This window comes from Protopterus annectens, chromosome 16.part0, assembly GCF_019279795.1.
Source record: "Protopterus annectens isolate FY-2018-M chromosome 16.part0, PAN1.0, whole genome shotgun sequence".
NCBI lineage: Eukaryota > Metazoa > Chordata > Ceratodontiformes > Protopteridae > Protopterus > Protopterus annectens.
This window is the reverse complement of record NC_056750.1, coordinates 490519429-490533447: the sequence shown is the minus strand read 5'-3', so window position 1 is coordinate 490533447 and position 14019 is coordinate 490519429. Positions and strand designations below refer to the sequence as shown.

The following is a 14019-nucleotide window of genomic DNA, read 5'->3' as shown; positions in this document are numbered from 1 at the left end:
TCCTCTAATGCTAGTTCCACTGTTTTGAAAAGTAAATGAATATTATGAAGTCCTAGAACTTATAATCCTTATAACAAGGAATGATGTTAAAGAGATTATAAGATGTATACTTATTTCCTTACACATTGGAGCTGATACTGTTTTAGTTTTGCTCTCTGTTTCACAGGGAATACGTTGAGAGTGTTACAATCTCTATTTATACTGTTATTAATATAAACATATTAGAAGCAAAACACATGCAGAAGTTGCAGCTGTAGCACTGATCAGTCAGAGAAACATGGTTCTTGTTTTTGTTCTAGACAATTTCTTTCTTTCTTTCTGCAAATTTCATTGATTTAACCAAAGAAAGACAGGGTAGGATCACTTGAGTAAACAAGGGATAGAAGAGGGAAATAGGAAACCTTTCAAGCATATCATATACAACTGCAACAGTGCAGCACATTATTGTGACAATAACATTCTCTGGTAAAGTGTGTGAACTACAACATGATGCATTACAAAAAGGATGACACATGATTCTAATTTGCCAGCCTGTTCTTAACTGGATAGGTTATTCTTAACATGCTGTAATGTGTTGACACTCCATCTGGCATTAGTTTTTATGCCTTGCACCCACTGAGTGATGACATAGCTTCTTAAAGGACAAGAGTATGAGGTCATGATAACACATGTAATAGTGAATTCCTTTCTACAGATCCTTTCCTTGGGTGACAAAGCAGTTTCCACATAACAAGAGTGCTACAGGTATAATCTGTGATGTGAAGTTGTTCAATCTCGCCGTTCATTCTTTACTGATGGGTTTGGAGCCGATCCCTCGGCTTCGATACGGCCAATTGCAAAGCTCGAGGTCTTCAAATAGTTCAAGGCCAAGTCCCTATCCCATGATGCACCTGTGAATTACCTCAGATCTAGTTTGCCGCTGCAACAGATTGGAGGTTCTGAATTAGCTCGGGCCAGATAAGAAAATTTTTTTCATTAAAAATTCTTTAAAAGTTTTTGATAGTTAGTTAGTTAGGTTTGTCTATAAAGCTGTTATAGCTTTTAGTGTGCTATTCCCTTCCCTTTTAATATTTTTCAAATATTTCTAGTTGGTCTCTTTTTGGCCTAGTTAGTTGTAGTTCTTATAGGTGTGGTCTGTCTAGCCTTCGAGTTTTTTATGCAAGGCTTAGTTCAGTAAACGTCTGTTTATATAGATAAGCTTAGTGTGTGTGTGTGTGTGTGTGTGTGTGTGTGTGTGTGTTTTTAGCCTGTTTTTGTTAATGCTTACCTGCTATCTGTTCCATTTGGAGAAAATTTACTATTGTTTTTTTGTGTGGCAGTAAATATCTCAAAATTTATTATGGTGGATCAAGGCAAGCTCCCCTGGGAACCTCCTCTGGGTTCAAAAAGTGCCCTAAGTGTGGCCAGAAAATATCAGTTACAGACAGTTACATCAACTATGTTTATTCTCTAGGGGCTCTGCATTTGCAAGACACTTGCACCATTTGTCATTTCCTCTCTTCCAGGGTCCTGCAGGAAAGGAAGAGGAAACTAATTGATACAGGCTTGTTGAAGCCTTCCTTTCAGGAAACTTTGAGTGACCAGGATGGTTCCAGTCGGTCTTCAAAGTCTTCCAAGACTTTGGACTCAAAAAAATCAAAGAAGTCATCGAATTTGGCTCCACTGCCTTTGGAGCCGAGCCGACAGTCTGTTCCTTTCAGAGCCAGTCCCCTGTCTTGGAACTGGTCTCCAAAGATCCGAAGAGTCCTGTTCTCCAGTCAGTACCACCTTCGGTAAGATCGTCTCGATCATCTATCAGCCTGTCGGATCTGGACTTGGATCGTGTGGTACAAAAGCTGTTGCTGGCACCGGCATTAGCTAAAATGTTATCAGCTTTGACCCAAATGGCTTTGGAGCCGAAGACCATTGCACCGACTATTACTATTCCTCCACCGAGCCATGCTGGTCCTTCGGAGCCGGAAGAGGCAGACATGATGTTAGTGAAACCCTTGGAGCCGACACCTTCTCCAGTATCTTCGGCTCCGTGTACTCTGACATCCTCGGTGCCAATCAAGGACTCTAGGAGCCAACACTCTCTGGTCAGGTCCGGGGAGGACAGTCGAACTGAATTGTCGGTTCCAACTTTGCCTCTCGGGGCCTCGGCTCTGATGAGCTCGCTCCTACCTCGGGCTTGGAGCCCACTGTCCTGGTGCTGTCAACGGTTTCCTCGGATCCGTCGGCTCCCTCACATTGGAGCAGAGGTGCTTTCGATGCCATGAGGAGAGTCATGTCTCCCAGGACATCCTTGACCTTGGGTCTGCCCTCCTCCTCCCCAAAAGTGCCTGTGTCTGCTTCTGCATCACATTTCTGACCAAGCGTGGAGACCCAGAGCCTCAGGACGCCCCAATGGGTGGCCCTTGCTCTTCCGAGACCTCACCAGAACCCCCCACTGATGAGTTTCCCAGGAAGAGACTGTGCGAGAGGAAGCACCTAGACTCCCTGCAGGAGTCTCATACATCGGATACTGACTTAGATGAGTCAGAAGAGTCCCCACGGTCCCCCTCTGAGGATATCTCATTCACTGATATACTTGAGATCCTTAGGCAGAGGGGTGACTAGCAGTCCAAAAGCCCTAATGAGGATGAGTCAGTTCTCCTGAAGGCTTTTGGGACTCAGCCCTCCCCTCTTGGGTGACTCCACCCTTCGATGAGCTGATGCAACTGGTCTCACAAAGGGCGTGGGAGTCTCTGGATTCTATGGAGCCTGTCCCCAGGAGGCCTAATAAATGTATTTCAGCCCCAGTTGACAAAACATTTTTAAATAAAGGTGTTCTGGTTGATGCCATGGTGGTGGTGGTGGTGGCCACCAAAAAGGAAATGTCTGAGACTTCCTCGTCTATCCATCCTCCTAACAGAGACTCCAGGATTATGGATAGATATGGGAAGCGCATGTTCAGTTCAGCGACCTTTGCCGTCCGTTCGCTGAACTACTTAACCCATTTTACTAGGTTGCAAAGAGATCTCCTTAAGAAGATGGAAGATACTCTTCAGGGTACAGTAGCTGCGGCAGCTTCCGACAAAGTTACTGCCCAGCTTTCTACCCTAAATTCTATCGTTAACTTGTCCGTGTGCCTCATATTTTATGCAGCTAATAGAACGAGTTGGGCAGCGGGTACAGGAATTGCTCTTAGGAAACATTCCTGGATGTGCTTGTGTTCCTTCGCGGAACCTTTCAAGTCTTCCTTCGTGAACACGCCCTTTGATGGCACATCCCTTTTCAGGCCTAAAGTGAAGGAAACCTTAATCAGGTGTGAACAGGACGGAAAGACTCTGTCTGCCATCGGGGTCTGTTTTTCCACCCCTACCCAACCATACCCAAAAGGTCAAAGGGGAGGAAAAATGTGGTTCCGAAAAGCCCGAGGAGCCTTTCAGGACACATGTGGTGAACCCCCCTCCAGGGGCAGAGGAGGGGGTAATAATGGAAGATGCTGCCCTCATGGCAGTGGGGGTCCACAACACCAGGGTGACAGAGATCACTTCTCTGGGACACCCTACCAGCATTCCTGAGAGGAGGCCTGACTGTCCTGCTCTGGAGGCAGTCGGGGGTCGCTTATCTTTGTACACAGACTCCTGGCTCAATATAACAAAAGACAGCTGGGTACAAAGTATCATTTCCAGAGGATACTTCATACCATTTGCCACACCCCCTCCAATCATAAGACGAATCCTGGACGTTCCACCCAGTTACAGGGGTCAAGCAACAGTAGAGGTCCAAACGTTGCTCAGAAAAAGAATCATCCAACCAGTCCCAGCAGACCAGACAGAATTCAGAACTTTTTGGTTCCAAAGAAGACGGGGGACTTGAGATCCATATTGGACCTCAGCAAATTGAACCAATACATAAAGAAAGAGAAGTTTCGGATGGTCATGTTTCAGTCCATACTTTACTTTTTAGGGAAAGACAATTGGATATGCTCAATAGATCTCAAGGATCCGTACTACCACATAAAAATGGGCAGACCATCCAGGGATCACCTGCGCTTCCAGCTGGGAGCCAATCACTATCAGTTTTGAGCCCTGCCCTTTGGTCTCAATACAGCCCCCAGAGTGTTCACCAAATGCATGGCAGTGGTCATGGCTCACCTGAGGAGTCTAGGATTCCAGGTGTTTCCATACCTAGACGATTGGCTCCTTACCACCATCACCAGGAATCAACTCATTCAGGCCAAGGAGTCCACTCTGTCACTCTGCAATCATCTGGGCATTACAGTCAACTCCGAAAAATCTGCCTTGTCACCATCGCAGCATATCGTTTTTATAGGGGCAGAACTGGACACCACTACCACCACTCTAAGGCTTTCAATAGAAAGAGTCTCTCTTCTTCGTCAACATATCAGCATCCTGATATCAAAGGACAAAGCACCAACATCGGAAGTTCTGAAAGTATTAGGCATGATGGCAGCAGCAATTCAAGCCATACCACTTGCTCGTATGCACATGAGAATACTTCAATGGCTATTGTTCACTCAATGGTCTTACCAACAGCTCCCCATGAATCATGCCATAATGATCACAAATTCTTGCAAGAAGGACCTTCAGTGGTGGTTGACTTCACTTCATGTCACGACAGGACACCCATTTGTGCTACCCCCTCCAGCGGCCACAGTGACCATGGACGCTTCCCTGATAGAGTGGGGGGGGGGCATTTTCAGGGAATGACTGCACAAGGCACATGGACCGATCAAGAGACACATCTATATATCAATGTCCTGGAGATGTGTTGCAGTACTTTCTGGACTCTCTCTCCCTCAGGGTACGATTGCAACTCAGATAGACAACATGTCGGTGGTCTGGTACTTGAGCAAACAAGGAGGAACCAGGTCTTACCCCCTTTGTCGAGAGGCTCTCAAGAGTTTGGCAGTGTGCTGTTTCCACCCAATGCTTTCTGTTGGCAATGCACATCCCGGGGAGATCCAACATGATAGCAGACAAACTGAGCAGGGCATTCTTGTTGCCTCACGAGTGGTCCCTCAAGAAAGAAATTGCGAACAGGATATTCCACGGGTGGGGCCAGCCTTGCTGCAACCTTTTTTCCAGTCACATAAACACGAAATCCAGAAGCTACTTTGCCCTGATTCCCCCTCTGGGAGAAGCCCCAAGGGACGCTCTCGTGCACGATTGGCCTCCGGGTCTCCTCTATGCATTTTCACCAATCCCGTTGATACCCAAGGTTCTACAGAAAGCAAAATCCCTGGGAAGGATCATCATTCTTATAGCCCCTTATTGGCCTCATCAGATTTGGTTCCCCTTCCTTTGACCTCATCTTTTGGAGGATCCTGGACCCAGTTCCAGACCTTCTGACACACCCGTCGGGGGACCTTCATCCTTCTCTGCAATCTCTGAAGCTGACAGCTTGGCTGCTCCAGTTCCCATCTTAGCCAGGTTCCATAACCTTTCCAATGAGATAAAACAGATACTTTTGTCCTCTCACAAATCTTCTACCAGAAAGCTATAGCTTAGCAAATGGAAGAAATTTTCTATATTGGCCTCAAAATATAATATTGATCCTTACCAAGCCCCTATGGCTTCCATTTTAGAATTACAGACTACAATTTTCAATGAAGGAGCTGCAGCAGCAGCAGCAGCAACAGTTCGGGTACAATTGGCTGCTATTTCTAATTTTCATCTTGGATTTGAAGGTTTGAATATCATGTCTCACAAGTTATCCAAAGCATATCTCAAAGGGACTTTTCATATGAGACCCCCTGTGAAATCTCCTTATTCTCCATGGAATCTAAATTTTATGCTTTCATGTATAATTCTCCCACCATTTGTGCCAGCTTCTTCTTGTGATATCAAATTTTTGTCTTGGAAGACCATCTTTCTGGTAGCTATTACTTCTGCCCGCAGAGTATCAGATCTTCAGGCTTTATCCATTAAGCCTCCTTATTTGATATTTCACCCTGACAGAGTATCACTTAGAACAAATCCCTCATTCTTGCCCAGAGTTTGTACTGAAACCAATCTCAACCAAGTTATTGATTTGCCAGTTTTCTTCTCCAGTCATTCTAACAATTTAGAGTATATGCTGCACAAACTAGATGTTCACAGACAGCTCAAATTCTATTTGGATAGAACAAAAGATTTTAGGAAATCAGACCAGCTTTTTGTTTCATTTTCAGATTCCAGGAAAGGGAAACCAGTGGCTAAAACTACTCTGTCTAAATGGTTATCTGATTTTATCACCTTTGCCTATTCAGCTGCCAATATGCCTTTACAACACAAGATTAAAGCTTACTCAACCAGAGCAGTTTCTTCATCATCTGCCTTTTCTGCCAGACTTCCTATTGATAATATTTGTGCAGCAGCCACTTGGTCAAAACCTCGTACTTTTATCACTCATTACAAAGTTGACAGGGTCACTTTTGGATCCACGGTCTTGAGAAATACACTCCCGAGCCACCCTAGATTGATGGTGCTTGTGATGCTACCCATCAGTAAAGAATGAACGGCGAGTTTGAACAACTTCACATAAAGAAGTTATATACTTACCATAATGTTCCATGTGAGTTGTTCATCTCGCCTACATTCTTATGTCCCTCCCTCCTACCCCCTCCTGGGCTGATAGATGACTGAGATGCTGGTTCCATCCTGGCTACTCAAACCTTCTTTTCCTTTTCTTTAGGAATGTAGAATGACATATGGTATTAGTATACGCAACAAACAAGATCTGAGGTGTTTCATAGGTGCGTCATGGGATAGGGACTTGGCCTTGAGCTATTTGAAGACCTCGAGGTTTGCAACTGGCCGAGGGATCGGCTCCGAACCCATCAGTAAAGAATGAAGGCGAGATGAACAACTCACATGGAACGTTATGGTAAGTACATAACTTCTTTTTATATTCCAGAGATCTGCCCAATTATCACAAATGTTTCTACACACCACTTACCAAAAATAAATAAATAAATAAAATAAAAGCCTGTCTTAGATGATAAAGGATTCTAACTTCAAAAAAGGGAATTATTTCATCATTGTTTAAAGGCTGTATTTGATAACCTTGGTTGTACTGTGTCTGTTTTCTGAGAATGATTACACCATTAATAATCAAAAGAGCCAACAGAGTGCAAAGGGATATCTCAAGCTTCTCCTGTGGAAATGTAGCTGTACTCTGTAATACTACATTTAGTGACAGTATCCCATCTGTAATTGGAGATGCAATGTTGATAAAAATGTAAGTTTACTGCCAACAGATAGGTTTTGAGTTCAGAAAACTGAATCTCCACCCCACCCCATCATCATTCTTGACCTAGTCATCACCTCCACCTTCACTCATAGGCAGTTAGTTGGCTAACAGGAGTTGGTTGATTGCTGGTTCAGTCTGTCTAAAGTATAAGAAGGTGGGTGCACCAGGGATGCCAACATAGGATATGCACACAAGATGATATCTTAGGATAAACAGCTTTAGGGTTAGAAGCATTTTTAGTAGTGGTATATTTTTTCCCCACAAGGCTTTGTTTTACTTATTTAATGGAGAGTATGCTGCCTGATTACAAAGCTAAGTGACCTGCCTCAGCACTTTCCCAACCTTTACCAGGTTATGAAAAATATCTAATCAGATATATTGGATCGAAGAGGCAGCTCAAACAACAGGAAGGCAGTCCCATGCTCTTCTTGTTGTGTACGCCACAATACATTTTGTTATATTTACTTTAAAATTGTAAAAGTAAGACTTCCGTGGTGGTGCAGCGGTAGAGTTGTTGCCTCACAGCAAGAGGTTCTCCCGTTCGATTCTCAGCTTGGGTTGGGAGTGCCTTCTGTGTGGAGTCTGCATGTCCACCCCGCGGTCGAGTGGGCGTTCGAATTATATGCGTTGAATGGGCATGCCTTCGTTGAAGGTTGGGTGTCGGGCTGGCAACTCGACACCATAAAAACCAACTGCCAATCATTAGCGAACCGGAGTTCCGCTGTGGCAACCCCTAACTGGGAAAAGCTGAAAGACAAACAACAACAACTTTCAAATTGTAAAAGTGCCCAAAAGTGTAAGTGAGTTTTAATACCCATATTGTATTGCTTATCTCATCTAAGAGCATCAATCACCTACAGATAAGTTAATAGCAGAGAAGCTCCTTTTTACATTGTCCCAGTTATACCCTTAACACTCTACATATTCAGCTCACAAAGGTTTCTGCTGCCAAGACAAAGAGTAATGAGAAGTACAGCTATCTCTCCCTGGCATGAGTAGTACAGGTGTCCCTCCCTGGCATGAGTGGTACAGCTGTCCCTCCCTGGCATGAGTGGTACAGCTGTCCCTCCCTGGCATGAGTGGTACAGCTGTCCCTCCTTGGCATGAGTGGTACAGGTGTCCCTCCCTGGCATGAGTGGTACAGGTGTCCCTCCCTGGCATGAGTGGTACAGGTGTCCCTCCTTGACATGAGCGGTACAGGTGTCCCTCCCTGGCATGAGCTGTACAGGTGTCCCTCCCTGGCATGAGTGTTACAGGTATCCCTTCCTGGCACCACATGCTTTCAGAATCTAATTGGAGATCCAAAGTCCTAACCTCCATGATTTATATAGCAACTCCAATCACTACAGCAGCAAAGTGAGAAAACAAAACTGTCCCAGGACCCTGAACAAGGACGTCCAGGAAAGCCTTTTAGAAGTTTTTTTCCATGTCAAAAATCCCATGACTATGGTTGGGGCAGTCCACTTGAAAGCTGTTACCTACTGCCTTTTCTAGTAACATCATAGGGCTAATGACCCTTCACAGACTCAATCTGATCATGATGAACTAAATTCACAACTAAAGAACACAACCTTCTAGCCCATGCTCTTATGCAATATGTTACAGTGACTGTTTAGGATAGATATTACAGATATCTTGACTGGTCTGGGTCTTTTATTAGCTTAGAAATCATGACTATCAATGAAATCCTCCATAAAGATGGGGTTTGGGGGTAAGGAGCATCTGGACTTGCTAACATACCACAAAGAAAAAAAACAAGAAAAGCATTTTTCTAGGAGGCAAACACCCACTCACCATACTTACCTTATTATTTTCACTTAGAGAAAAAGTGACACAGTGAAAAATGTGTCTCACTTTTTCTGTGGCCATGTTCAGTCTCTGAGAGCACAAAAAGTAATGACAGTTGAGCCCAAAAATACAAAAACAATGAGAGTTGAGAACTAGCACATTGCATATACATGGAGCAAGCAAAACCCCATAAGCAACTGCACCCTTGAGGTTTAAGCAAACATGTATCGATCATTGGTTTGTAAACTGTTCCCTTAAGGTACCATTTATTTAATGGTACTACATCTGTGAGGAGGTTCTGCAGTTAACAGCCCTGTGTAGATGAAAGAAAGCCATTTTGTGCATAATACAACTGTGTAAAACATCCTGAGTGCAACAGCCAGATGGTGTGATATAGGGTCTTTGTTAAATCATCGAATGCTTAAAAAAGCGAACAATGATTTATTGAACCCATGTAAGTGAAAGCTTACAATCTTGAACGCTTATAACAGCAATTTTTTTCCAAGGGGAAAACAATCACTGTTCCACAAAATAAACAAACAAAAAAATGTAAAAACATTACATAAAGTGGGGAGGGGGGCACACCCCGATGTGTGAGAAGGTGCCCTCCACACCCCCCTTCTTAAATATACCAACTCCAAGATAGCACTACAGTCACAAAAACGGCAAGGTAACGGAAGTGGCCAAGCAATTTCTTTTCCCAGGGAAATTTGCTTATTTGCCATTTTGCCTTTTCGTGCTTTCAAGTTTGATCAAGATGCATTCGAAAGAATGCGCCTTCGCTCATTTAATAGGAACCCGTGATATACAGTCATGCATGGCACAAATCTGAACTATGTACATCATATTATTTTCACAACCATTACAGCAGCAAATCCTAAATAGCTGTATTTTCATCTCCAATGTATCATGTCATTTTCTTAATTATTTCCATTTCACAGTTTTGTCATGTTTGAATGTATGAAACATGATCCTGTCTCAGTTCCGCGTGGTGAAATTTTAGATATTGAGTATTTGCCATAGCTGTTGCTTTTTGAGAGGGTACTCAGCAGTGACATTAATGTTTGGATAGATTTTTTTTGTTCTCATAGTCATTTTAGCATCTTGATCCTCCAAACATTTGATGACGCATGCTATCGAGTTACACTTGGCATCACTTTGATGGGATAAAAGCATACATGTCCATAAGACTTCAGTTCTTGACCCAGCTAAAACAGGTGCCTACATCTTCAAATAAATATTTAAACTGATAAGATTATAGATTTGTGAATTTAGAGTTTACTTACAGGAGGTCCATCTCTAATGCTTTAACACCTGGAGTATCCCAAGCAAGGGTGATAGCCTGAGGGAATAGCTTACTTAATACAAATGCCCATATTGATGATTGAGTGATACAGAGAACATTGAAAAATGTGTTGTATGTTACTTTGAGTAACCCACACAAAATGGATGCAACACTTGAGAGTACAACACCATATACTATGTCAGAAGTAAACAGAGGAGTGGAAGGCCTAAAATGCTGAATAAGGACTTCAAGTCATGGTATATAAAATTAAAGCCTCTCTGAAGGGTACTATATGTGGGAGTGGAGATACAGACTTTTGTTCTTGGCTGGAGTTTGCCCCACTTACTAGATGGCTACAGCACAGGTGGCTGCCATGGTTGCATTCCTAAATGTGCACTAGATGTGTAGATGTCTGCCATGGGCACATTTTTGACATGTACATTAGAGGAAAATGTGGTACTTCTCATCAAGTCACATTTTGTGGACAGGACATTTCTATAAGTTTCAAAAGGCAGAAGTACCAAAAAAGTCCAAGTTGGGTGAAGGAAAATAAATCCCTCACACCCCCATAAAGGAATTTTGCTCCCTACCTCCCCTTACTAAATATAATTATATCCAAGTTTATATCACCTTGGTTGGCAAAGGGGCAAACCTGTGGAAGTGTCCCACTTATGAAATGGGACTCAGTGTCATAAATAATTACCCTGGATGCAGTCACACTGCTGGTGGAATATCTTGACCACTGCTATGAGATTTGATCAGTCTTCTTTGATAAAAAGTGATGCAATTGGCAGGGTATGCTTGTTAAATACAAACTGCTACACTGAGTAAAGAAAATAGTTAGGCCATCTGTCTGTGCTTATGGACCCTACAGATACAGAGCTGTAACTGATGCTGAACATTGGGGTTATGGGGTCGGTATAATAATCAAGGTGTTTGCCTTACAGTCACAAGGTACATGGTTTCTCACTTTTGAAAAAAAAATTGGCTAGGCTTAAAATGGCCCACAAGGGCAGTTAGCCTAGTAATCAGCTATGAACCTATACATGGTATGGAGAAGACGTTTCAATTTTCAGCACCCAGAAAGACAACTATACACTGAATACACTAGTTGAATGACAGCTCAGAAATTACCTTGAAGAGAAAAATGAGAAGACTTTGCCTTTGTTGAAGATAAACGAATGCTATTTACTTGTGATGATGGCTAACATAAAGGACGTTTCCAAGACCCAAACTGCACATCTACTGAACTAAGCCATTTCAAAGGACATCTCTGACTGCATATTGATCATGAAATTCAAATGGCAACGTGAAGCTAGATTATTCACTGGAAGCCAAAGATGAAAGTGCCCTCACTTCAAAAACTGTTTTATTAGTTTGCCTCACACAAGGGTCCTGTTTTCCACCAAAACAGCCTCCTATATGTGTTATGCACCAACTCCCAAATCCTGTTTCTCTGCCCCCCCCCCCTCCATATGTTCACTGTAATTATACTTTTGGCTGCAATAGGAGATTTTCTATTGATTGTTATGGCAACAAAGACATTTATCTTTATAGTGGTATAACCAAGGTGTAGATCACAGTACATTCTAGACAGGACAAATAAAGTTAGAGAGTAACAGAATAACTGGGAAGATGGTGTCTGTCTGTTAGATGGTAAGCTGTACGCATGGGGTCTTGTATGTAACACATGCAGACAACTTTCTGATCATCATTAATACCTCTTTGATTAGTATGGGGAGATTTAGTCCCTGAATCAGAACTTTTACACCAGTAATAGGAAATGAACCCTTGTAACACCCACTAAGTAAAAGCTGGAACCCTATATTAGTCACTAAGTAGAAGACCAATACATAATGAACTGATAACTAATAAACATTAAAGTAGCAAGAAACTGAAGGAGACAATGCTGCCCATACTTCTCAGACTGCCAGATTTCTGAATAATGTATAGATTTATGCCACATCATTTTCGTGTGTTCCTCATAAGATTTTGTTTTTCCTGGCCAATCTTTGGTAAATCATTGTGGACAGAAAATATTGATAGACATTTGAGTATCAGACTTCATACCCTTACAAAAATTAATACTAATGCAAAACCCATTACTGTATCAGCTTTTTAAGTTTGTAAGAGAAATATTTAAAATTGTCCCTATTTTGGGCCTTTGTCCCCTTGTTACTTAAGGATTTGTTCAAATTTCTTGCTCTAAGAAGGTGAGAGGTATGCTACTGCCAACCAAAAATCTGGTGCAGTGAACAGACCACAGGTGTGATGTGCATTTTGAAGTTGGCAACTTTATTTAAAAAGGGGTAGTAGCTCTGGGGTTAGTTTCTACTTGAAAAGACAATACTGAAAACATAAGCTTCCTCTTTGGCTTATCCTTACAAGACAGCAATTACAAATGGCACCTCTAGAGTGTCACATGTGTCCCACAGCTTCATTATTTCTTTTTTCACCTTTGTAGTCCCATCTTCACAGAACAAGTGCATAAATTAAAATTAAGCATGCAATCAGTCATGCTTATGTCAAACCTAACCCTTTTCAGCAGGCATTTTACAGCACTCCTCTCCTTTACAGTGAGTGTGAAGTTGGACAGTCTCCTCTTATAACTCCATCTAGGAGCTGTTGTTTGGTGGTTGTGCACCTGTTTCTGTTCTATGCCTCTTCTACTTTCTTTCTCCAGCTGAAGACCCACTGCCTCCTTGCACTGTGGTGACAGCATGCACTCCATGTTAAGGTAAAACACAAACCTTCGATCTCTGTGTCACTCAGTAAGCCAGCTTTTATTTATCTGTTTGCTTATTTACTTACACTAAATAATCAGATAACATACTGTACCTCAGTGAGCAAGTTTACAGAAGTACCATGGCAGATAAGAATATAAAACTGTACTACAGGATTTAAATCTTAATCTCCTTTACTTCCAGGCAGTACCAGAATAACAGGGGCTCAGACCTCGGTAACTAACAGAACACAGTTGGACAGTGACAGATTTAAAAAAATGAGCTAGATAAATAAGACTTTTGAAGGTCGTCCAGTGGTAGTCAGAAGACAGAATCAGGAGGCTATGAGACAAAAAAGGCAGAGACTAGAGTAAGAGCAGGGTACAGGACATGAAGCACAATGCATGAGTAAACCTTTGTCAGCCATTTGGATAAGGAGCTTAAATGTGGACTGATTAAAACTCATAATAGAATTAAAGTAATGCATCAGATTGCATTATCAAGAGGTGTAAATGGGGGAAGCTTTCAAGTCAAAAGAATGTTAAATAAATTCAGCTAATATTAAGCACTTATGTGGCTTACAGGCATATTCTGACAAATAGTTCAGCAATACCAGGGAGAAAAACACATGACTGTAGTTTAATTAAAGGATTTCACAATTTCATGCAGTAGTGTATCATACCCCTTAATCCTTCAATGAAGTCTTCTCTCTCAATTAGAAGTTATTCCATTTGTAATGAAGTGTATAGGATCATAGGAGGTTACTAGACTATCAACCCAGAGGTCATTTCAAGCTTAGCTGTTTCATCCCAATGTAATACCATAGATACTCTAAATCAATACCTAGGACTGTTTTAGTAATGACTGCCCTTGTCCAGGAGGGTTGTGGACACTATCCCCAGTAAGAATTTACGGTGCCCCATCCACTCGTCCAGGTTCCTTTTGAACAGTGTCATAGAGGTGCTCTGCTTCACATTAATGGCCAGCCTATTCCGCAGACAT

General features: G+C 42.4%; 1 protein-coding gene across 12 annotated transcripts in view; it reads left to right on the top strand.

The window, feature by feature from the left end:
• PBX3 (PBX homeobox 3) overlaps nucleotides 1–14019 on the top strand; it is a 472198-nt gene that overhangs the window by 417268 nt on the left and 40911 nt on the right. The window lies entirely within an intron of this gene.